The sequence below is a fragment of the Tribolium castaneum genome, chromosome 6, assembly GCF_031307605.1.
Source record: "Tribolium castaneum strain GA2 chromosome 6, icTriCast1.1, whole genome shotgun sequence".
Classification (NCBI taxonomy): domain Eukaryota; kingdom Metazoa; phylum Arthropoda; class Insecta; order Coleoptera; family Tenebrionidae; genus Tribolium; species Tribolium castaneum.
This window is the reverse complement of record NC_087399.1, coordinates 10,753,626-10,780,121: the sequence shown is the minus strand read 5'-3', so window position 1 is coordinate 10,780,121 and position 26,496 is coordinate 10,753,626. Positions and strand designations below refer to the sequence as shown.

General features: G+C 29.6%; 1 protein-coding gene across 1 annotated transcript in view; it reads right to left on the bottom strand.

Annotated features, from left to right (window-relative positions):
* Positions 1-26,496, bottom strand: part of stg1 (stargazin-like protein) — a 415,841-nt gene that overhangs the window by 323,217 nt on the left and 66,128 nt on the right. The window lies entirely within an intron of this gene.

Here is a 26,496-nt window from a genome sequence, read left to right as displayed (position 1 = left end):
TGTATACTGGAATTAGCGACATATTTTTTTAATATAATCGACCAAAAGACATTTATCGTCACGTATTATGTAAACTCTACGTACAGTTAGGACTTAATGAATGCTACCTCCATCACGTCCGTTTGGATCGACTATCAAGTCCATGACTGTACACAATATAGTGGATGTTCCAATAATTATAAAACGTCTACTAATGTCCTTAAAATTTTAAAACATTAGTGGTTCTAAGTCTTAAAAATATTCTCAAGTATACAAGATATCTCTAAAATAAACTACAATACAAACCTTTTTTTTAATGGAACACCTATATTTTTTGCATTTTTGGAAGTAGTTTTTAACAATGTGTGTTTTCCTGTATTTTTGAAAATAAATTTAGCTGATGCAAGAGGTGAGTAGGTATTTATGGCTTTTCTAAAAAAAAATTATGATTTTAAAAAATTTAAAATTCAATAATCGACTCACTGGGACACTCTATAATTATGAATAATGATGATGTAATAGCCGCTGCTATAAAAAGCAAGATGTCCTTTTTAAGAGTTTTAAGAATTTTAATAATTTTACGAATTAATGATTGACAATTTCAAGTTAAAATAAAAGCAACGACTTTATTTTCAAGAGTCTATTACAGGGCCATGAGTATTTCAATTTCTCTTTAACACTTTCTGTGGATGGGAAATAATGTTCAGGAAACAGCAGTTTTTTTACTTTTTAGGATTTTTTTCGGAATTAAATAAAACGCAGGTTGCATTTAAATTTTTTTTCATAAAGACCGAGTAAAAAAAACATCCTGTAGATAAGTTTCAAAAATGTTACTTAAACGTCTGTAAAACTTTGAAAAAAATTGCTAAAATCCTATGCTTTTTGTCATGTGACGTTTTCCTCCTTAATCTTAATTAATTAAAGTAGTTCACATTTTTTTTTACTAATAGATGAAACCAATGTATCGTTAGAATAATTAATCCTGTCTGATACTAAAGTCAAAAAAAAATTAGAACGTCTAGTTTTGTAAATATTCATTATAAAGTATCAGTATTTGACAATTTTTGCAACATCAAAAATGTTACAGACTGCTTCTTCTTTTGTACTATCAGAGTCAGTTTATTTTATTGTAGACTAGTAGTAAACCATGAAAATATTTTTATCTCAAAAACCTTAATAGCTCTCTTGAGACTTTAATTCTTGATAGAAACATTAGGCTTCCCAGATTTTACTAGGATAATTTAAAGAGAAATATAGAAAAAGTTGTTTAGACTTAATTTACATTTACTTGATTATATCCTAAGCCAATTAGAATATTTAACAACTTGTTAATCACGTCAATAACGAATGCCAAAGACACCACAAAAAAGATTGAATCAAAACATTAAAAAAATTAAAAATGACAGAGATTGTTTCTTTTTTGCACTGATTAGTGTCAGGTTCTCTTTTTGTAACCAGCAGTAATCAACTAACAATTGTTATTGTCTAAACAATTATAGTACATTCTTTTTCATAAAACTTAAATCTTGATGAAAACGTATATCGGGCTTAATCTAAATTCACTTGACGATATTTTAAACAGATAAAATGTTTAACGATTAGTTTATCACAGAAACAACGAATGCCAAACTAGACACCAGAAACAAATTATCAAAACTATTAGTGAGTATATTAAAATACTAGAAGTGATAGACAAATGTGACATGATTTATCAGTGAATAAGTAGAAAACAAAAGCACTATAAATTAGCTTTTAGTAGAAGAAAACATTTTTTTAAACTATAGTGTTATTATTATTTATTACTTAATTAAGGTTGTTTTATTTTTAGCAGACTCAACTGGTATTTATGTATAATAATTGTGCTTTTAAATTCGAGTAAACAATAATATTCTGTTTTTAGCGTAAACATGTTTGCTTAACTAAAAAAGTCATAAAAATGCGTATTTGAAGAAAATTTCTTTATTTCTGCCTTTTATTCAATTGCACTTGTTTGCATACATGTATGTTTCTTACATTTGGTTCAATGAATAAATGCAGCGCTCTCAAGTTGGAAAGCTAAACAATGAAATTTGAATTTGGGGTCGAATACATGTTGGAATATGCTCAACCACTGCACTTGTTTTTTGTTAACAAAAAATTATTTTTGCGTTTCCACTAGTAAACGTCTGTTAAAAAAACAAAAAAAATAGAATCGGTTTACAGAGTGCGAAATTAAAATTTAATTATGGAATTAAACTAATTCGACATTAAGGACCAGTTTATAGAAGCGTCATTAATTTAATTCGCAATTAAATGTGTGATTAACGGATCATGTGACGAAACTGAGCCAATTTGATTGGTTTATTTACGTCGTTAACTTTTAACAACGAATTAAAATTTGATGAAGCTTTCTATAAACTATAATTTATTCTATAATTCATTTGAAATGCATTAACAAATGTCAAGTTAACAGTAAATTCAAATTTGACTGCAAATCAAATGTTTTGTAAACCGGCTCTCAGTGCTTTAAGATTAACTTGACATTAATTTGTCAATGCAGTTTAAATTGCGGCTTAATTCGAACTAGTTTAATTCTTAAATAAATCGTTCAGTAAACCGGTGTTTAATTTTAATTAATTATTATTTGGTAAAACATGTGATAAAAAACAACATTGTAAGATTTAATTTTTAATTTGTCTCAATTTTTTTATAGTTGTTTCATAAAATGCCAAGACAAGTTTTTTTCCAATTGTCAACTCCAACTTTATCGTTTTGTTATTTGCTATTGTTTTCGCATGGCAAACTTTAACTAAGTGGTTTAATTTTCGCTTTGCGTTTTTCAGTTTGATACGCAAGTATTTTATGAAATGTTGTCAAAACATCTAGGAAAATTATTAAAATAAATCGTAATTTGTAAAGCTTTAGTGTATTTTAGATGATTTTTATCTAAATCGACCCGAAAAATCACAAAATTTATACTAAAATATTACTTCATTCCTAATTACTTTCTTTCTTTCTTCGAGCGTTTTAGTTTTTTTTACTTTAAAGCAATTGTTTTGTGAAATGTAGACACAAGCAAGCCAAAAAGTCATTGGTATAAATTGACATTTGTATTTTTTTGTGCACTTTAGAAGGTTTTTGGATAAAAGTTTAGATTTTAGTACCTGAAAAATCTCCAAATTAATATTAACATTATTTTATTTTTGTTTGCTTTAAGCGTTTTAATACTTTCTTCACCTGAAATGTAATTATTTTACAAAATTTCGACAGAAATAAACCAATCAATAAATATAACTTTCTTTGGCGTTTCAAACAAGTTTTAACTAAAAAAAATGGTAAATCAAACCAAAATATTAATACAATAAAAATCAAAAGTAAAACTAAATCGGAAACTGAATTACTTTTTTGAGTATTTGAAAGGATTTTTGAAAGTTAATTTTTAAGCTAATTAAGCTATTTAAGCTAATTTTTCTATTTTTGCTTTTTTCGTGTGTTTCACTTTGCGAAAAAAAAAAACAAAAAAATATTTAAATAAATCAAAATTGGTTTTTGAGCATTGACTTGATTTCTTGTGTCAGATTTTGCTAGGTGTGGTTTTAAAATCACCATTTTAACTTTATGTTAAATTGCCGCTTTTTTGAGGTGTATTTCACTTAAAGACCCAATAACTTTACAAACTTATGTTCAAAAATGTCATAAACAGTACTATTAAGTTACATCGATTATAATTTTTTTAATCTTTCTAAAAACCAAAAAAAGTTTTCAATGTTATTCACGAGGTTTACTGTACATAGGAAACTCCATTTTATTTGGTTTGAGTTGAATTGAATTAGAATTGATTTTATATGAGACATTACAATATCTAGCATTAAAAGTTACTCGGGTTCGTGGTTCTCTGTGAATCACCCTGTAATGATGTTATCTCTAGCAATAATATTTTTCCGTTGGTTTCCCCCCAGTCACTTGATGGGATTTAAGGGATTTTGTCCAGGCCGGCATCGTATTAGACTGCAACTAGTTTATCGGACCCTTTAAAAGCGATTCATTTGTTTTGGTAGAGTCCCTTTCGTAGATAAAGTGTTGTGGTGACAACGGCGCCGACATTGATAAGGGCATCCCTGTTTGAATTTCGCCTTAGTTGGAAAAAATGCCGAAAAGTTGACTTTATCACGAGAATTGTGGACGATGGACGTGATGATGCATTGCTAACGGCACTGGGAGAAAAAATTGTGCAAAAAATGAGACGCAGAGGAATTGATGTAACGTCGACGCTGTTTATATGTATAATACAGTATATTTTACATATTGTGATAAAATGATAAAGTGCACGGCATAATGGAAGTTGGGTAGAGTGCTTGTATTAAAAATATTTCACGTTTTACTGTGGAGCAAGTTTGACGGGGAAAAATTGTGACACAAATGGAGTTAGACATTATTTTTTGCGCAAAAGTTGGTGATCTAGTTGAATAGGTTTTGTATCTTAATATCGTGTTATGTCAAAAGGACACAAAACTTTCCTGTTCTCACACAAATAGGTAAGTCTCTACAGTCACTTGTAATAATCAGTACCTAATCTACTTTTAAAATACATAAAAGAAAAAGTATAAGTTAGTACAAAATCAGTAAAAAATCGGTACAAAGTCAGTATAAATAAAAAGTCAAAACAAGGTCAGTATAAATTCGGTATAAATTCAGTAGAATACACTAGTAGAAAGTTAGAGAAAAGTTATTTGAATTTTGAATAAAATTAGTAAGTCTGTACAAAAACAGTAAACAAGGTGTGTCAGCAAAAAGTGTTTTTAATTGTATTTCAAAAGCTATTAAAGATAAAGAAATCAATGTGTGTAACTATTCAATTTTTTCCCCGTGCACCTCATTTTTTTCAAAATTTTTGGACAATATCTTATAATGAATATAAAGTACGAAATCAAAATCAAGCTATAGCTATAGTAGCTATACTATAATATGAAGTCTCTGTTAATTCAGTTCACGTTGAGATTTATATTAGGTCAGTACAAATTAGTATAAAGTCAGTACAAGTTTCTACACAGTACAAAATTTGTGTCTGCACAAAATGTTTTATAACTTATTTTGAAAGCTAATATTTTTACAGAAATCAGTGTTCCCTAAATCATTCTTATTTTTGATCTCTATACATATGCAGATTTAATTACTTAAAAATAATAATTAATAAAAAATTAAATCAAACATTAAAATATTATTTTTCGTAATTCACATTTTATGATTTCTTGTGTCAGTCAAAAACAAAGCATGCTTAAATAATGTTTTGTGCAAAAACTTCTCTAAAAAACTGCTGTCAGACCCTAAAATATGTTTGTTTGAACTTTAGAATCTAGCTGTCTAAGTGTTTTTATACAAAACAAAATTTAAACTTCGTTTGTTTAAGAATGAAGTAAGAATTAAAAAGTTTGTGCATTTTATTATAATTATTCTTATGGAATTGTATAAAAGTTCTGAATACAGTTACCTAGGAACAGAGAAAAAAAAATAGCAAACGGTGAGTTCTATGTATTTCTGAGATACATTAAAACATATTAGCTGTTTCAAAACTATAAAAACGCTAACGTCGCATTTTACCGAATTATTTTTTTTAAATAAGATTGATAAAAATGTAAAATAGTTCAATAATAACTCATTGAAAATATAAATTACATTAGCTCTCTTGAAGTGCATGAATAATTATTAACAGCTAATTTTGAGAGAAAATATGACGTTGGCGTTTTTATAATTTTGAAACAGCTAATACATTAGCAGCTTCTGCCGTAATTGTAGTATTTTTACATTTTTGATTTCCTTAAAAGTTGATTCTTATAAAAATGATAGAAATGTCAGTGTATACACATACTACAAAACAAAATATTTTTTAGTAACCTTCTTAGGGGCAAATTACTTTAAAATCAAGTTGGCAACATACCCAAGAGAAATAAAACTTCACTTCATAGATTATTTCTATCAGATTTGATTGCATAGTATGACAAAATATGAAGTTGACACGGTTGTAGAAAAAATATCCCATATTCCACGGTTTTAAGGTGAATACGTATATTTGTTAAAAATTAATTGTTGTTAGGTCAACTCTAAAATGATAATAACTTTATTGTGTTACAAAAAATAAAAACATAAATGTATTTAGCTGTGTTTTTCAACGTTAAAGAGAATACATTGATGCATTACATGACACTGAATATCCAACAATCATTTTGTCGAAATTGAGTCCACAACAGAACTAATATTTTTTACTTAGAGAAAATTTAAAAAAATTACAGCTTGTTTTGCCTCACCTTTATTTCCTCTAATTTTGTCTAACCAAGAAATATGAACTGGCTTCTGTGTTTTTTACACAATCGTCCTTATATGTTTTAACTCATTTAACAAACTAAAGCATTACTATTTACTCGTAATACTCATAAACACTAACTTTAGTTAAATTATCTTTAGGCCTAGTTTGCGAAAAGCGAAATAAAATTTAATTCGCTTAGTTAACGCTCGCTTAGTTCTTAAATGCAAAAATTCGATTAGTTTAATTTGGTCGTCTGATCGGTTAACATGTTGAATGATGAATGTTAAATGAATTAATTAAAGTATTTCAAGAATTTGTTTTTAATATTTAATGCGCACAAGTAAGATAAATTAAAAACATATTTTGTTGCTTTATCCGTAAAAAAATGTTTTAAAAATTAAACGCAACAAGTTGTGATATTATATCATGAAATTATTATTAATTGAAGTTTTTGATTTTGTAAAAAATGGTGGATGCGCCGGGCTAATTATATTTTATTTTAAAAACGTGAGTTATTATCATGTTAATATAATTATAAATGTTTTTTTTAATAAAATGTGTAAAATAATTAACACAAATAAGAATGAAGTGAGTTTTTGTTTTAGCTTCAAATTTAGTCCAGAAAATTCTCACTTTGTTCGCTTCAAATGTTTAGAAAAACGATATGATTTTTTAAATAGGTCACCAATAATGTAAATTATAAGAAATTGTTTTGAATTTTGTCGCGACGTATTATAAAGCAATTCCTGCTGCTGTAAGGCTTAGTTAGAAGCATTTCGACGATGCCAAAGCAGTTGACTTTGCCCTGCTTGTCATCTATCCACTTATACCTACTTTTGTAGTGCTGCAACCAACTTAAACCTATGTAAATTGTTGAGAAACTAAGTTTCAAGGCTTTAGCATGTTAGGTCCTTTAACTCAATTAATAGCTAGGACATTCTCTTCCAAAGTTGGGACAATGGCATTTTATTTATTTTTTTGTTCCATAAATCTTGTATTTTCGTGTAAACTTCGCAATGGCAGCAATTTTGAGAGATAATGGTTTGTGGCATATGAATTATGAAAGAAGAGTTGGTAAATCATTCTTCCAGTTTGATAAATAATTGCAAATCCGGGAGTTGCAGGAAAGTTTAGATTTATGTATGTACACACAAGTTGCAGCATATCTACGAGTGAACAATGTAAGACATTAGTATGGCACAGCTCTGCAGACAATGTTACGTGGTCTGGTTGTAGATTAAATGTAATTTCAGTTTTCACCTTGTCTTCAATTGTGGCAAAACTCTAAAACCTTGTTTAGCGAACAATTACATTTCGTTTAGTTGTAAAGTCAGTGTTAAATTATAAAAAGCAAGAGCCGTGAGTGGCTTGTTCCAAGTGCACAGTCTAATAACAGAGTATTACAAATTCTGTTTGTTTATCCACGTTATTTCTCTAATAAGCTCCGTGGACTTCCTGTAACAGCAGTCACAACATAATTGTCTCGAACCAATTACGTCTCAAACATTATTTATCTCTCCCGTCATTCGTTTAGTTAAATTAAAACAATAAAATCCTCGTAAACACCCCTCAGACGTGTAATTGGGAAATGGCCCTTGTAATTACGCTTGAATCGTAATTTTCAAACTTCCGAAACCTTTGTGATTATTCAGATTTTATTGTAATCGAAAATCGCGCTTTGAGGCGGTTTTAGGAATTCGAACGAGCGCCAAATTAAAAGTTTTGTGAAAAATGCCTACATCAGATGCGCTGGATGCAAGTCGAAGGCATCTTTATTGGGTGCATGTCTTACAACACAATCGAGCTTCCACGTCTTTGAAAATTCGCTCGCTGAATACGAATCGAGGGGCGTTGGTGAGCTATTAATTATGGCTTGTTCGAAATTGCTGATCGACTTGTTTACAACCCATGTTTTATTACACAACTGCAATAAAAAACAAAATATTTTATGGTTTATTGAATCAAAACTATGTGAAGATTGCTCAACAATTTCAATTTTAACTATAAGTTTCTTCTGAAATGCATACAGATGAGCATTAAAGCAAAATTGCAAATTTTTACTGATGATTCTTTAAAAAAAACAATTCGGGTTTTAGTTTAAACTCATGATTTTAATTTATTGTGATGCTTTAGCACCGTTTAAGCACTTTATGCAAGTTTTTGTTCAAATAGCTCTAAATTAATTTAGAATAGCAAAAAATTGAGTAAGTATTGATTCAGCCTTTTTTGTTGGATTTATTTTATTTTGCAAAATTTTATCAACAATTTCTTAAATTACTTCAAATAGAATGGCTTAGAGACTATTTTATATGTAAAAAATTACTAATAAAAGTCATAATACCGAAAATAATTTTATAAAATTCCGTGGTCCGAGTAAGCCTCGTCTCCAAATTGTTTTCTGTAAATTTTTCCGTAATTTGTCAAATTACTTAATAAAGTGTTTTGTTCACCCTGTAGAGTTTTAGTCGTCGTTAAAACAGTTATACTGCAAAGCTTGTAGAAAAAGCTCGAATTTGAAATATTTTATTTAAACACTTGAAATTCCCTTTAGACCACCAATGTTCCTCGGATCTAGATTTTATCTTCGACTTTGAATATCAAATAAACTTTATACTCGTAATAATAGTTTCCCTTTCAGCCTACGCGTCTGCAATTTAAAGTACGCAGTTCAAAGTTCAAGGCTGAGAAACGCAGACGAGCGAAGATTATTTGTATCGATTTCAAATCGTTTTTTTTTATTGTAGAACCGATTGGAAATTGTATAAGTTAATTAAGCAAGAAGGAGTATTAATTAATAGTCTGTCTAACTAACTCCCAGTGGCTATAGGTAAATTCGAGTTTAGTTCATCTGTTTGCTTATCCTGTTCTGCGTCTCCTAGTATTTGTGATATGAGCTGGAAAAAAGGCAAAATTTCGGTTCCGTGGTGTCAGCCTTTCAACTTCTTTCAATTTTTGTTTTTTATTATATAAAATCAGTATCAAAATATTCTAGAAAAAAGTTTTATTTCATAAAAATCATTAAAAATTATATTTTGTGTCTATAAAAATATTCGATTGTCAAACGTCTTAAGTACTTCATAAAGATTTACGTGTAAAAGAGTAATTCTAGGCTCATTTAAACTTTATAGTTATTTTTATTTAAGAGTGCAAAGAAAATGTTTTTTGAGCTTAAAAATATTAGGTTGTTCATGAAGACTTTTTCTCAAATTGCATTGCTTGAAACTGCAAATTTATCAATACTGTTTTTGCATAAATTGCCGTTTCGTGGGTATCTGCAGTTATAATGTATAATAAGTGTTGCCTTTTAAGTGATTTCTGTAAATTCTCCTAATTTAAAAAATTTCCGAGTATAAAGCAATATAAAACGACGTACTTTATAAATATTTCTAACTTTACTTACCTATAATTCGGTCTTTATTTGAGAGAATCATTATTACATCGCTAAATAAATCTATTATGAATTAATTAACATTAAAATTGCAATATTAAGCAAATGATAAGCATTAAAAAAAACTGACATTTTGTCTCAGCAAAGACACATTTCTGCAAATTCTTCACAAAAAAATTTGTACATCGGATTGACAGCATTATAGCAAAACCAAAATAAATGTAAACAATTAATCTTTTATGATGAAAGTTTATATTTCACACTATTTGTTTGACAAAACTGACAGAACAATAATAGTAATATATTTTTACTCACGAGTGTGCTTGCGCACTACTTACGAGCTTTATAATGGCATCATTTTTCGTAGTGACCCGTGTTGCTATACTTATGAAATAAACAGCCTCATTGTTTTCCATATTTTTCCCCAGATTTACTCACTTGTGAGTAGAACTAACAGCTTTATTTCTCTTCTGAGAGAAATTTTATTTCTCCCACCGAAAACAATGATATAATGTGCCTAAAAAACTGCACCTGTAAGATAAAGATATTTCAATACACCTACATAGTTTCTGGACAAAGAAAGTGATTTCGATAGATTTCCATTACTTATTGTTTTATGTAGTTGCTAAATAAATTTGTAAAAATATTGAAATAAAATACAATATATTTTTTAAATTATTATACTTATATATACCCAATATACTTTTGCATTTTAAAATTTTACGTAAAAAAATACAAAAACATTGTATAAATTACTATGGGTGTTATTTTTTCTTCGAAATTAGTTAACTTTTCGTTATAAAAAATGTCAACTTTTGAAAAGTCACGGCGAAGTTGCCTCAGAATATTTTCCGACAAATTTACAATAAAAATACCTTCTAGTTTTAGCAAATAGTCGACATTTAGTTAAACCATACGTGTAATGTACAGGGTGTGTGTGCCTAAACGCAAAAAGTTTAATAACTAATTTTTTTCAAGTAAAACACCTTGTATTTTTTTACACGTTTCGATTGCATTTTTTATAATTTTCTTAATTATATGCGGTTTGTATAGCAATTTTAAATATTTCTTACGGTTTTCACAAAAAATATTTCTTTATTTATTTACTAATGTATGTATTCACATTAGTGCATATAAAAAAATTATTTACCTTTTCACCTACCAGATTCAAGGATAAATAATTTACATTGTAATACAATACATTTTTTGGAAAATCTTAAAAAATATTTTTTGTTGGTAACATTTTAACCCTTCTTTTTAATATGTGAATCCTACACTATTAACACTATTTTAAAACAGGTTTCCGATAACGTCTTTTCTCTATTTTTAAGCACGCTTCTCATAGCAACCTATTTTAAATTAAAATGATTCAAAAAAAATTTGAATAACACTTATGCAAAAACGTTTAAAATTCTCGGGTGTTTAGGTATGCAACTCGTATATGCTCGTTGCATAAAGAAAGCCTGTCAACTTTAAGCTTATGTTTTCGCACTCGTATTATTAATAACTATTAAATGTGCCATACAAAGACTATACCATTAGAAAGCTTATCAAAAATGCAATCGATATTGAAAACAAATGCATAGTGTTATTCAACTTTTTGCGTTTTAGCACACTCTGTACATTATCTGCGTACTATATCAAAAAGTCGACTACCTGCTAAAACTACCACGTATTTTAAAATTTTTTGTTGCAAATTTGTCGATTCATAACCAACTTCGCAGTGATTTTTTAAAAATTGCTCTTTTTTATAACGAAAAGTTGAATAATTCCGAAACCAAAAGTGATGGACTTATAAAAATTTATGCAAAGTTTATTTTAGTTTTTTTTACGTACAATTTAAATATGCATAAATATATAAGGTGTTCCATTTAAAAAGACATAACTTTGATTCACCAGCTTGCATACATCACTAAGTAGATCTATCGAACAATAACAACGCAATGGTAATATTTTAAATAACAAAAAAAGTTATAGACCGATTCCCTGCATAATTTTTTTTTTTACTTTATACACGGTGATTTTATGACGTAGGGCAATTTTAATTCTATTTTTGTTAATTTTCGCAATCAAGACAAAAGCGGTAAATTAAGGTGGGATTTGGGTATTGACAAGCGAAAAACGTCGTCGTCGTCTCGACGCTCGCTCTGCGGTCACGCGATTTCCTTGTAAATGAGCCAGCTGTTGTGCGTTTCTCGGCATATTTCCATTCCGCCACCGTTCGTCCCTCATCTTTATCAATCCGATAAATCACCAGAGAGTCGCGCGTTCTATGATAAATGGACATCGAGAGCTCGCGGCGAAAAGAATAAATTGAGCCCGGACTATCTACATCAAAGATTCCGGAGCACAAAAGCCGCCTTTTGTCCGAATCCGGGACTTGGGCTCTGTTTTTTACGGTTTACTTTGTAATGACGTTTTTCGGTGGAGACTAGCGGTTATTGTCGAATGTTCCTTCTTCTTCTTGAAAATGGACAGATGTGTATTTAAATAAACCGACAAAGAGACAGATGGGGACGCATCTATTGATGTGCGAGACCCGGATCAATCCAAAGCCGCCCCAAAACTGACGGAAATAGAATCCCGGAATGTTCACTTTTGACGCGATCTTTGACGAAAACGCATATTTTCACGTTTTGCGCTACGCTTGCGAATACCATGAAAACAACGGCTTTTTGAAGCTCAAGCCACAATGTCACAAAATTTATTTTCAAATGCAGACAAACAATACGAAAAAATATGTTGAAATTATTCAATTTTAGTTACATTTCATTAAATAAACACTAATTTTTTTTCTATATCAAATGTTAAACTATTCTTTTATCAACTCAAGTAAATAGATAATAAAAAGTAAAAAATAATGTTTTTCTATCTGAACAGTGCTTAATTTATGAAAGTAATTCTGTAATGCCGTATTTTTACGACTTATAACTTATGACCGTTCCCAAAGCTTTTATATATTTTAAAATCCTAATTTGTTAGCAAAAATATACTTCTCTGATAGAAAAATATTGTTTTTAACTTTTTAGTGCATCTTTTATATAAAAGCTTTTTTCTAAAAAAACCTTTTTTTTATTTTTTTATTTATTGCTTTTTAGTTTTTATTTATTCCAAACGTCTTTTTCTCAGAGAAATAGTTTTGTGGTATTATTGTAACACCATTATTTTGCTGATTTGTGCAAATTTGTTTAGTGGTATGTCATAGAAAACAGCTGTTAGCATTGAAAGCACATCCTAACCTCTCTTCTGTGTCTATACTCTATCGTCTAAGATAAATGAATTAAAAAAATATAGCGACATTTGTTTGTAACGAAACGTAATGAAAATTATTAGGTATTAATATATTTCTGAATGACTACATACCGTTCATGTTGGTATAAGTTACGGTATGTAAACATCGAAAACCCATTTACCTAAAACTTTAAAATTCCATTTAATCTTTTTAGGAAGTATTTAACCACATAGGATTGCATTGTAACGCAGATTACGTAAGTATGCAAAATTTCAATTCATTGGGACAACGGGAACCCTTTCAAATTTGGCTCCAAAAATATGAAACAGGCAGACAGACAACAAAGCAAGTTAAATAAAAGCTTTTAATTTATCACTTGAATCGCAAGGGTATTTAGGTAAAATGTTTTAATTTATTTTATTTACATTACTTTAACAATTATTCGAAAACCAAAAGTTCATATGTATTTTGTAATTTGCATGAAACTAAATACTTATAAAAAACTGTTGTAAATGATGCTATCTAGCTTGTTCCACTCGATTTAATCCATTTGTAAACAATATTTGTCAGAAGTTTAGTAGGTAAGCCAAAAAATAAAATTTGATTAAAAGATTGTTATATTTATCTTCTTTTTTAAACTTTCTAAAATAATCCGAGAAATTACTGAAATTAGTCGATAATAACTATTACATTAATAGATATTAATAATCACCATTTCTTTACACTGACAAATGCAAATTAAAATTTAGTTGCGATTAAAACTTCTGCAAACCGGTCCTTAATCTATTAAATTTTAAAAACAAAGGCTTTTTAGGTTGTCAGAATATTCTACGTATCTCCACATTTTCCGCTAGTATTTTCCTTAAAGAAATAACCACCTCGCATCTTCTCTGCAAAACACTAAAGAAATTGCAATTACCGACTCAATTAAAACTTGCATTTACACGTCCACGCTATAAGAAATTTGCAAACTATCTGAAATTGTAAAAGAAGCTGAAGCAGCAAGTAAAGTTAATTTCATTTTCTTAACACAACTAAGTCAAATAACTAATCTAAAGTTTCCCTATTCCTGACTTAACTCTATTGATAAAACGATAATAATTTATTTATTACCAAGTTTAAACAGCCGCAACATTAAGACAAGTTTAATTAAAAGTTGAACGAAACAGAATAGTTTTTCCGACCGCAATTTGTCTGCTGAAAGCAAGGGTTTGTAAACAGTTACTTGACTATCAAAAGAAAATAATTTGAATAACGAAATAAGAGAAACGGCAACAGCTAGATAAATCAACAATGAAATCTCGTGATTTATATTTCAAATTTCTGTGGAAGTTTAAACAAGTCAAGTTTGCTTGTGGAATGTTTTGCTAAAGTAGATAAAAATAACTGGATGAAGAGGATTATCCTTTAAAGTGTTTCGGGTTGGAAATACAATGTTCGTTTTTTGTTGTAGATTTTTCTATTGTTTTAGTTGGGATGTACACAAACAGAGACGAAAAATTATCTCACTTAAGCGAAATCAAGACAAATGTGTCAGTTGCGATGGCAGGGGATCTAATTTCAGCTGTAATCCATGACGTGAAACCGGAAATTAAACATGTTAGTCAAGCTGCACTTCCTGTGTTTTACAAAAATGTTTGGATTCGATTGGGATTAGAGTAATTAACTGCTTAATGCTGTCGATTTCATGTTTGAGCTTTACTTCAAAATCCTCCTCTAATTATTCTTGCCCATGACACCATTTATAACTTTAGATTAATTTTAAAACACATTAAAGCCTCTCTGCTTTGAAAGAACTCTTCGCAGTCTGCAAATGCAGAGATTCTCATCAGCGAGCAAAAAATTGAGAAACTTTTGTCGGCGATTTGAATATCTGAGCACAAAAAGCGTCCGATCTCATTCGCGACAATCCCAACCCAATTCCAGCCTTTCCAACATAAAACTGAGCTTAGCCAACATTCTTCCGAGCTTTCTCCGCATCTTCTGGCAACCCCAACGGACTTACTATTTATAAACTTCATATTGTAATATGTTGGCAGATAAATTGTGTGTTTATTTTTGAGAAAACGATTCGTTTCAAATGTAATATCGGGGATGATGTGGAAGAAATCTCCCCCGTCTCGTATAAAATTGTTTTAAATGCGCATTGCTGGCAAAATTACAATTTTCCGAATTTATTAACTTGGAATTGGAAATTTTTATTAGTTTTTCTAGCTCGTTGTGTAATTCTTGCCGCGACCAGATAAATGCTTAATCGGATGCGACGTAACACGTAATCGAAAAATTATCAAAGCCGCAGTGCTTTTAAAAGCTTTGCGATGTCCATTGTGCTCCGATTAATAATTCATGCTACATGGGTTAATAAAGGATTACACCTGATGTACTTGCCGGACAAAAATTAACTAACAGATTGAGACGGGTATTTTTTCACACATAAGTTTGCTCACTTTGCAAATATTCTTGACAGTACACTAAAAAGAACACGCAGTTTGGGCAACTAGTAAAAGTACTCTCTTCCAGATAATTGACATAGACAAAAAAGTTTTTGAGGAGTAGAGTTCCTTTCAAATATGAATATACGTTAGATTTGTGCTTGCATATGTATGACTTTTCAAACTGAAAATCATAACAAACGTCAACCCATTGCAGGAAATCTTTAAGCTAACGGAAATTTCAGAACAGAATGCAACTTATATAAAATTCAATCATATTTCAATCTTATTTATAAACAAAATGTCAATACAAATTTCTATTCCTTGCTTTGATTTTAGATACAATCAAAATTGGTTTACTTTTCTTAAATCCAGAAAACTGTTGAAATCGTGAATAATCCTTGAGTGTTTGACGAAAATAATCTGAAAGAATACTCAGACACTAAGAAGACTAGTTGATGAAACATTTTACATTTTTGTTTGTTAGTTCTAAAAATGTAAATATTTTTCAGGCAAGTAAATTTTTATGATATATATTAAGTGTGTAGGTACCTCAATACCTTTACATAAAATACTTCAACTACACTACAATCACAACTAAAATTTCAAAATTAGCAGATATTGGTAAAATTTCTATTTCCTTTCCTTTGTTTGATTGAAAGCAATCATTTTTATGTCCAAATGGCCTACGAATTAATTTTTCTCAAAAAAATTGTATCTCTACTGATTTTAGATTAGTCGTGTAATTCCAAATTAATTTGGAATAATTTATTTTAACATAATTTTGAAAACAAAAATCAAAGTTGAAATATTGCAACTAAGACAAGGCATTTGTATCGGTTCCAAAAAGAAAAGAAATTTTTAAATTTAAGATCTGAATTTTGTCCGAAATAAAAAAAAATGTTAGTCGTATATAAAAAATAATATCGAGTTTGCAATTTTGATATAATATTTGTTGAAAAACAGAAAATTCAAACTTTTCTGGTTACCTATAGCTCTATGAAAACATTTTTGAAGTCAAATTTTATATCGCAAAAAACAGATCGTACGTAAAACATGAAATTGGATTTCAAATTCTGAAAAGAAAAATCAAAAAGATTAGATTTTTTGACTATGTACCATAATGCAACATTTTTAAATAGTCCATGTGTCTAAAAAGAAATTACTATCACGAACTGATTTTGATCGATATCTCAAAAACTGTTGGGCGTAGAACAAAAACAGCATCAGATTTGACGTTCTGTGACGACTGTGTATGGGAATTATAATTTTGCTACAACCTGACCAAACGAATTAAGTTTTGCTTTTAAATACGTACCAGTCTTCTAAAATTTTTAGCTCAAGAAAGTAAATTTTGCTCATAATTGTGTTTTTTGTACTTAAATGGATTGAATTTTTGTTTTAATTGTTCACTCATCCATGATTTTCACTTTCAGGATTTGATCATCTAAGTAACTATTAATTGTAGATCAAATACAATATTACATTAAAAATACAAAAATAATGTTACATAATATAAAACATAAATTGAGATTTTATAACTATATACTACCTTCATGAAAAAAAAATGAGCAGACAGGCCACGATTTGAATTTTGACAAAAATCTTAAAAATTATTAGTTGTAGATAAAAATTAAGATAAAAGGCATCAAATTCTAAGACAATTTTACATTTGAAGTGCAAAATGTTCGGGCTTTTTGACTAAGTGTCACAATTTAAAAAAGTCTAAATATCGGGTGATTCAAAAATTTGAATCACCCGATATGTTCTTTTTCTAAAAAAGATTATTTTTACAAACCTAGTTTTAATTGATATTTTAAAAATTGTTGGTCGTACATGATCTAACCTAAGGTTTAAAATTGTTAGAGAACGTTATATAGCTAAGATCCTTACATTATCTGTCTACAATAAAAGTTTTTTTGAAACACAACCACTCTTCTAACGTTTTTAAGTCAACGAACTTAATTGTATTCCAAATTTTAAAAATTACTGATCTTGGATAAAAAATTAAATGAGATTTAAATCTAGAGTCGACTTTAAATTACAACACTTTAAGTTTCTTGACATTATACATTACCGGAATTTTTTTAAGCACATCGCTGAGTCAAAATTTTTACTTTCAGGTCTGAGTTTTGATCGCTCTATCAGACACTGTTAGACATAGATAAAAAACTAATACTACATTTTGGATTCCAAAAAGAATGGCCCGCAATTTTTTAACTGCATTTTTTAAAAAGTTATAAAAAATTAGGTTACCCTTATTTTTTATTTTAATAGATTTAGCATATAAAACCGAATTTTTACCAATATCTGAAAAACTATAGGTCGTAGTAAAATTAAAGACAAAATGTTAGAAAAATCTAATTGGAAAGTTTTTAATATCCTACAGTTAAGAAAAAATATGGATCATGAGAGAAATACGAGAGAAAAAAACGGGAGATTTTCTTGACAATCTAAATGGCGCTCGTTTCTACAGTGCGTTCAAAAAGTCTTTATATCAACTCTTGCTGTGAAATTTTGAACGTATGTTGATTTTTTACGATTACAACATACGACAATACTGGCGTTGGAAAAAATTGCAAGTAACGCATTTGACACTTCAACAGAATTAAAGAATAATCTATCAAAAACAATAAAAAAAATCTGTCAATCTAAATCTACAGCAAGAGTTGATCTAATGACGTTTTGACCCCACCGTATAAAATCTAATAAAAATAATTTCACTTCTTTACTACGTGCTGATAAGCTCCACTCCGTTTATTACCTCATCGCTCAAAGTCAAAAATATTGTGTATATCAACAAGTGCAAACCCTCTTCCAAAAATATTTGGCAACATGGCCGGGGTCCTACGTTCAAATAAATTTTTTCGCTTCAAACTTCCTAAAGGAAAATTTAATTGTCCTTTTCGACCGTTTTAGTATTACATTTCGCGCAGTTTGCGATGCAATTGAACCTTTGCATAATTTGAGTGAAGCGCTTTAATCAGCTTGGCCAACTAAGCATCAAAATCTCCAAATAGATGCTGTTGGTAGCACCGTGAAGTTGTCGCTTACGTTTCCGCTCTGTAAAGTTTTAAGATAGCGAATAAGAAAACGGCGGCGTTAACGTCTCTTTGCTGTTCGTTGTCTCTTGGAGGTTTTTTCAGGGGGTGTATTTACGGAATCCAATTTCGCCCCGTACGCCATTTACCTCATGCATCCGTATCTGTACGACGCCAGCATCCAGATGGCTGAGGAGGCGATCCTGCAGATTGGACAGTCGTAAAATAAAGACTAAAACCTACACTTGCAACTAAGATAGTGTCTGGACGTGAAGGCGAACTTCAGGCCGTCCCTGTTTTACGATACGGGTTTAGAGTAGCTGAAAAATTAAAACGGTTTCAGGGATTTCGGGGTGTTTTTCTCCACGTAGGAGGACTATTTTTATTGAGGTTGCTCCAGGGATGTATGAGGCTAATATCGCCGGGAGGGAAGCGTCGATAATCGTTCAGCGGGATTTGGGTCACTAGGAAATATAAGTTTATATAGTGAGGGGAGCTTTTGACTAATGTCGAACGCTAGGAATAGCAAAATCGGACTACTTGGGCCGAAAGAGGGTAAACAAGACGGTGTACTGAACAAATTAATTATAGAACGCTTGAGCCAAAGCCATTTCATAATTCTTTCAGAGAAGTCCAAATTAAAATTTAGAGATAGAAAATTAATCTCTCAGCAAACAACTGTTAACATCTAAATTAAAAATATACATCGTGGTTCCGATATAACCTGCCAAATAAAATTTAGTAATAGGTGTCTATGAGTAGAACTAAAAAAAAAATTAAAAGTCTTTTCGTTTTCGAAATAAAAATCATTGAAAATTATAGTTTAGAATTAATTAAATTTTGCTATGCGCTAATGATTTAGAAAGTAAGTATGGTTTCTTCCATACTGTCTTTATTAGAAGCACTAACAATTAATTTCTGACTATGACCTAATAAAAAAAGTTTTTCGGATTCGTTAGATCTTTCTAATGACCCAGAATTTTTTTGGCAGGTTATATCAAGACCATACTGTATACGTTACTTTTACCAATTTAAAGAATTATACAATGTGTTCAAAAATGATTGTTCATCAAGTCATCAATAAAATTTGAACGTAATGTGTCGCTTATTATTTAATTGTGAATGCTGTCAAAGTGACAGTTCCATCAAAATAATGCAAAAAAGAGTCGAGTCTAAAAACTAAAGAAAATATAAGACCCAAATAAAAATAAACTCTATACTTGAAACAACTTTGCCGAAAAATGCAAAAAAGTGGGTAAAAAGCAAAGATGACAATACTCAGATTACAATAGCCTTTTGAACAAAGCGGCACATTGAATTTAAATTCCATAGTCAACTTGATGAACAACAATTTTTAAACACACTGTATCTAAACTTTCGATTAAATAGTCAAAAAGAAATGATTCTAGAGGATTGCAATTATGTATGCAATTGTATTAAGAAATACAATTCGCTTTCAAAGAAGCAGAAATCAAATTTATACTTTCTATTTCAGAATTTAATTTTTTTCTCTGGATTATGAACAAAATTAATTAAAATGTTATACAAGCCAAATAATATTTCAGAGACAATAGATCAAACTTCAGAAATCCTGATTAACAATTGTTTAATCACATATGTTTAAAACTTGTTGTTTTTTTAGACTCAATATTGATATATAAAAAAGGCTATAATTCTATGGAGGTTTCAAGGGTATAATATCCCTTTTTTTCAGATTAAAACACGTCTAATATAAAGACTTTGACACTCAAGTTTATAACGTTTATAACCTTTTTCACATACAAAATGCATATGGAGTTATTATTTTTAGAAAATTGTGGCATCGTTTGATTTTTAAGATATTTTATATGTTATTCCTATTTTATGGTTCTCTGACAGAAAGTAAAAGTTTAAGTATTGATCAAATATTATTCCGGTTTATAGTACATTTAATTGCAATCACATTTTTATTCGTACTTAATTTGATTTTTGCAGTAATTGGTTCTGCAACATGACTGGAGGCGTTCAAATAAATTTTATTCGTTTTAGTAGAAACTCGCACAAACTTCTTTGGAGTTAAAAAGCACTATTTATGTCAGAACCTATCACCGACGAATTGGTGCATTCAGAAGGAAGGGGCAGTTACTATTTTCGAAAATTAGTAAATTGTTAAGAGCACACATATTTTATTAAGTTTTTTTTTATTATATTTTGTTTTCACCTGTATTTTAAAGACTACAGGTCGTATGCGAAAAATAAAATTTGAATTGAAATTGTGAGTTCATTTTACTTTAGAAAAGTGAAAAGCTGCGAATCTTTGACTTTGCAAATTGATTGAAAAAATTATTAAATAGACGTTTTATATTCAAAATTTTGTCTTTCACAACCTGAATTTTGACCGATATCTCACAAACTGTTAATCGTTGATAAAAAGTAACGGTAGGTTTAAAATTCTGAGATAATTGTCTATTGGAAATGTGAATAATTGAGGTTTTTTGTTCTGGACGAAAACGGCCCATCCAAGATTTTTAGCTTCATGATATGAATTTGAGGTGATGCCAAAAGTTATCAGTCGTTGGTGAAATCTATAATTAGATTTCAACTTCTGATACAAATTTACATAAGAAGAACTACAAATGACTTTTTTCTTAGATAAAAATGATGAAAAAAATTCTTGTATAGATCAGTCATCTAAGATTGGTAGCTTTACAACCTGAATTGTGAACGATATTTCAAAAACTGTTAGTCCTACATGAAAGTTAAAATCAAATTTGAATTTATGGAGCATTACGTTAAAATATTAACAAATGAAAGTTTCTTAACTAGGTACCTAGAGGATTACCTAATTATGAACAAAATGTTTGAACCACTTAGTTAAAGCTTAATAAACCGTACGTGAAAAGTAAAATTACTTAAGTAAAAAGTAAAAAGTTTGTTTTTTGACTATACAGAGTGTCTCAAAATTGGCAAATTCCGAGTTCAGAGTATCCTAGATAGTCATCAATTTACTAGTTTAAATGTAGAAAAAATAAAGATCCAGAGTTTTCTCACAAAGATACATTGGTTTGGAAGTCCACTCCAGGCGTATTCTTCAAATACAGGGCACAAATTTTGGTGTTTATTGTTTTTTTATGGTATAATTGATTGTGGATAATATTATTGTGAAACAATTTAAAAAAAATAGCGTTTTGAAATAAAAAAATTCTAAATGTGTGTAATTTTTGTTAAAAATGAAACGGCAAATTACAAAAGTTTTAGATTTTTTTATTCAAAAATAATGCTAAGATAAATTGCAATATAATATAAATAGCAATAAACACAGAAACCTTTAGCTTGCATTTGAAGAAAACGCAATTTAAAGAGTAATCTTCTAACCACTGTATCTTTGTGAGGATGCTTGCAATCTTAATTTTTTTCTGTACAGGGTGACCCAACAAGTTGATAATGTCCATTAGTCACCTCTAAATGTTAGAAAAGTAATATTTTGTTTCTTAAGCTATGGATACTAATTCCATGTCTCACCTAAAATTATTTTCAAATATACAGTATGTTTTGGAAATGTGCTATAATACAATCTTACGATTTTTGATGTAGCTTCTAAACTACTTATTTCGACCTAAACTTTTATTGGTAGACTGTGCTTAGTTATTGTAATATATTATTTTTTTTACAAAAACAATCTTTTTTTTAAATGTGTAACTATAAAACTTCTATAAGACTCCTATAAAAGTTGAACTTTCACCACTTTAAAGAGGAGAGTTCAAACTTAAATCCCGTATTAATTGATTGGCGCATTGCAATAAGGAACGTAAATAATTTAAGAAGTTTGTTAAAAGTTAAATAACTTGAAAATGTTAAATGGAACGCACTATTTTTTGTTTTTTCTTCTCATAGATTATTAAATTATTTTTTAAAAATTTGATTTCACCAACAATGCAGATTATTCATGAACATTGTCGTTACCATAGATTTAAAAATTCGTCAAAAACATTAAAACTTTAATTATTTTACTGTAAAAAGTGACAAATAATGGCTTATGGGTAATATTGAAAATTTCACTTTTTGACTACTAAAACAATACTTAATAATTTGTAATGATTTTTTTAATGTATAAAATTAAATAAATCTTTTAAATAGTCAGCAAGAGAAACTTAACTGTTATTGTTTTAAGGTAGACAAATTTAAGGTCTTTTAAATGCAAAAATAAAAATAAGTTGTCTCATTAAAATTTTTTAAGTTATTTAACTTTTAACAAACCATTTATTTTTTTATTTTCTTGATCAAAGTTTTTCTTGATCTTAAAGTTTGAACATGTTATTTTAAACTCGTAAAAGTGCCAATTTTCTAAAAGTCTTAGTTTTTGAGTAATACATTTTTAAAATAAACGTAACTTCAAAAAGCATGTAAAATCGACCGATAAAAATTTAAGTCTAAATAATTGGTTTTGAAAGCTACATCAGTAAATTCAAAAAAATATAGGGTGTTTCATTTAAAAAAACATAAATTTTTATTATAGCTCATTTCAGAAACATACTGTGTATTTGAAAATAATTTTAGGTGAGACAAAGTGTCAGTATCTATGGCTTAAGAAATTAAAATTACTACTGTTCCAATATTTAGAAGTGAATAATGGACTTTATCAACTCGCGGGGACATTCTGTATTTGGACTACTGACTGATTCTCTACAACGCTTTGAACTCGGGATTCGCTAATTTTTAGACACCCGGTATAAAGGTAGTGTAAAAATATAAAAAAAAATGAATAAGTGCATCCTAATATAGACCACAAAACAAAAAGCAGGTAAATTTAGCTTATCTCATTCCACTTGACAGTTGGTTGTCCCTTTCGGTGCGTGTAGAAAATCAATCAGATCCCTTTTTACAAGTGCGTCTTCATTAAATGAATTGAGCAGTAGACAGGCGTCTTTGTGCAAAGCGGGATTTGATCATGATTTGTGCGTCGCGTAAGCCGTCTAAGAACTCGGAATATAGAATGTAGAGGAGAAAGCCGAACGCTGTGTGGAGAGCTCATTTTCAACAACATTCATCTTGTATGGTCGCATGGAGCTGCAATAATAACGGTTATATTTCAAACCACGCCCCAAAGACTTTTTCAAACGAGCCGAGAAGCCATCATTTAAATAAAATTAAACGAGTTGTTTTATTCGCACATGAAAGTGGACGTTTAGTGCTGATTAATTCGAACCCAATGGAGAGGTCCAAGATCAAAGAAAAATAAATGAGGACCGTTCTTATCGATAGGCACAACATGAAAAAATCCGCAGCTCATTGCTTGCCCGACTCGATGGTTCTTTGTAATCGGTGATTTGTAGGGACTTTAAACGTGGCTTTGGTGTCGAATCGGTAAATTACCGGCTTGTAAGAAGTCACGTTCAACGATCCTCTTCTGCTTGTTACCACTGAAAAATCATTACTGAAATTGTACTCAACGATTTTATTTCAATCGGATAAAACAAACGCAGTTTGGTTGGTGCTTAATTTCTTTTTGGAAGCTCAATGAAATTGGGTGAATAAAACAATTTCAATAAGAATCATAAATTATGCAGGCAGCTGTTGAAATTTAAACCCAGTGTTTGATCGTCCGCAGAACCTGAATGCAAAAACGGTCGAGCAAACACAATTAATAAACAATAAACACAACGAATGCGTAATTAATTCGATGCATACTTCTACTCGTGAAATGTAATATGGTCCCGATCCGGTCGATTTGCGACCGTTTCTCATTCAACAAATTCTAAAATAACGGATCTAAATGGCAACTGAGTTAAAAGCTCGAGTTGGGACCGTTGCGACGTTTATAAATATCGTTTAATTTTACGTTTTCCGATTAGTTTGACAGATGGAGTGAGGCATTGCAGTAATACGCCCTGTGTTGAACCAATAAACGATGGCAATATCGAGGAAATATTCGCGTCTATACCAAAACAAACAGTACTCAGTACGTAGGTAAGGGAGTTGGACGATTTCAGATATAAATCGTCGCCGATGGCAATCACTGGGAAACACGCACGAATTGGATGTAAAATATGGCAGATTTCCGAGAGCAATTTATATGGAATTGGTCGGTGATAAAGACTGGAGAAAACACAAAGGACTCAAAATTGGTGATATGGAATAACGTAAAAATAGAAATGTAGGGATAAAGAAATGTTATTATCTCCAGATCAAAACGTTAAACAAATATTTAAATCGTTTAAAAATATATGACTGAATCCACTCTTACAATAGCGACTGTGTGTTTTAGTATATTTGAAGATAAATCTGCAATGCTTACCTTCCAACCATAAAATCCTCTTAAAATTGAAGGAATTAACTTTTGATCATTGTTGATTTTTACAATAAGGGTTCCCAAAGAGATGGTTACAATAGCATTGTAGTGTTGTAAAGAAAAAACAAGCTTACGCATATATTTTTGGGGTTTTTGCATTTTAGTCATTGTCCAATCAAGTCTAAGTAGCCAAAAGATTCGTTTCTTGGTTAATAAACTAGCTATAGAATCTATAGTTATATCTAGTCTTTTAGTAGACCCGATGATCAAAACTAAAAATATTTCCCAGCTAGTTGGTTAGTTGGTAAACTAGCCAAAGCATTGGTTATTTTGTCCTACGGTAATGTTTGGTTCTCATATTAGACAAACCGTCTTGAATAGTTTACATCGGTTTACATAATATCCTGCTACTTTGATTTTCAAGTAAATTAACTAAGAATTTAAACTAGTGTGTAAACTAGCGGCTACTTTAGTTTAAACTGCGTTTTCTGTTAAAATAGCCAACGGTTTGGTTTGTTTACAAACTAGACAAGTTTACAAAAAATAAAAAAATGCTGGTAATTAGCATTTTATTTGAGCCTAAATCTAACTGGATTAGTTACAGCTGCCAATATGGCGGCGCTATGACGTCACCTTAATTTTTTTTAATGGATTACGATATATTTTTTGTATAATTAGAAGCTCTAAAAAAGGCTCATTAGTAAACTTCCTAATTATAAAAGAAATATTATATCGTCCCATTAAAAAAAACCTTGTTATGACGTCATGGCGCGCCATTTTAGCCGCCATGACTGATCCAGTTACGTCAAATTTGAGCTCAATTAATATACTAAGTTACCTGTTTTAGGATTTTTTTATTTTAAGACAATTAAATAATAACGAATTTTATGAGTTACTTTAAACTCACTATGTATACCTACTCATATCAGTTCAGTTTTTTAACCTTAATTTTTACTATCAAATGCCACAGTTTCTTATTTTTTACTCTCAAGTCTCACGGTTGTCAAGTTTTTTAATTTTCACTGTTATAATTTTTAGTTTCTCAGTTTTTCATAGTTTCTCATTTTCTGCTATTTTGTCAGTGATCCAGTGTTGTAGATTTTTAGGATTTTAATATAGTTCCAGTGTTTTAGTGCTTCAATTTCTTTTTGTTTCAGTATTTCATTTTTAGATTTCTAAAGTTTCTATGTGTTCATACAGTCAGTTTTTCTGTGTTCTAGTTATTCATATTTTTAATTTTTCAGTGTTAGAATTTTTTGGTTTCTTAGTTTGTTAGTGTCTCACTGATTCCTGCTTCACATCAGTTCTAAAATTTTTTAGTTTCTCAATTTCTTCATCTCTTATAGTCTTATGTACTAATAATGTAAATTTTTAACTTTATTTTATTGAGTTTTACGTTCTATAGTTTTACGGTCGGTTTACAGAAAGCGAAATTAAGATTTAATTAAAAATTAAAATAATTCTAATTAAAATTTAATTGCAATTTTTCCAGTTTTTTAACTTTTTAGTTCTTTAAAACCTAAACAACAGGAATATAGTTTTTTTAACCTTTCGTTTAATAAATTTTCACCAATCAAAAACAAAAAAAATTGACGTCTTATTATTTTAACTCGATTTTTCAATTTTTATTAGAATGCCAGTTTTTTAATTTATTATTTTTTACATTTTAGTTTTAAAGTTCTTAGTTTTCTTATTTAATTCACTGTTTCAATTCCGCAGACTCATACTTTGCCTCATTTCTCTGTCTTTTAGATTCTCACTATTTTAGCTTTTCAATTCCTAAACTTTTCAAACTCTTCAGCTCTTTGCAGTTTTTTCGCCATTTAGAATATCAGTTTTTTATTCATTCGTTTTTAACATTTAAAATTTAAGTTTT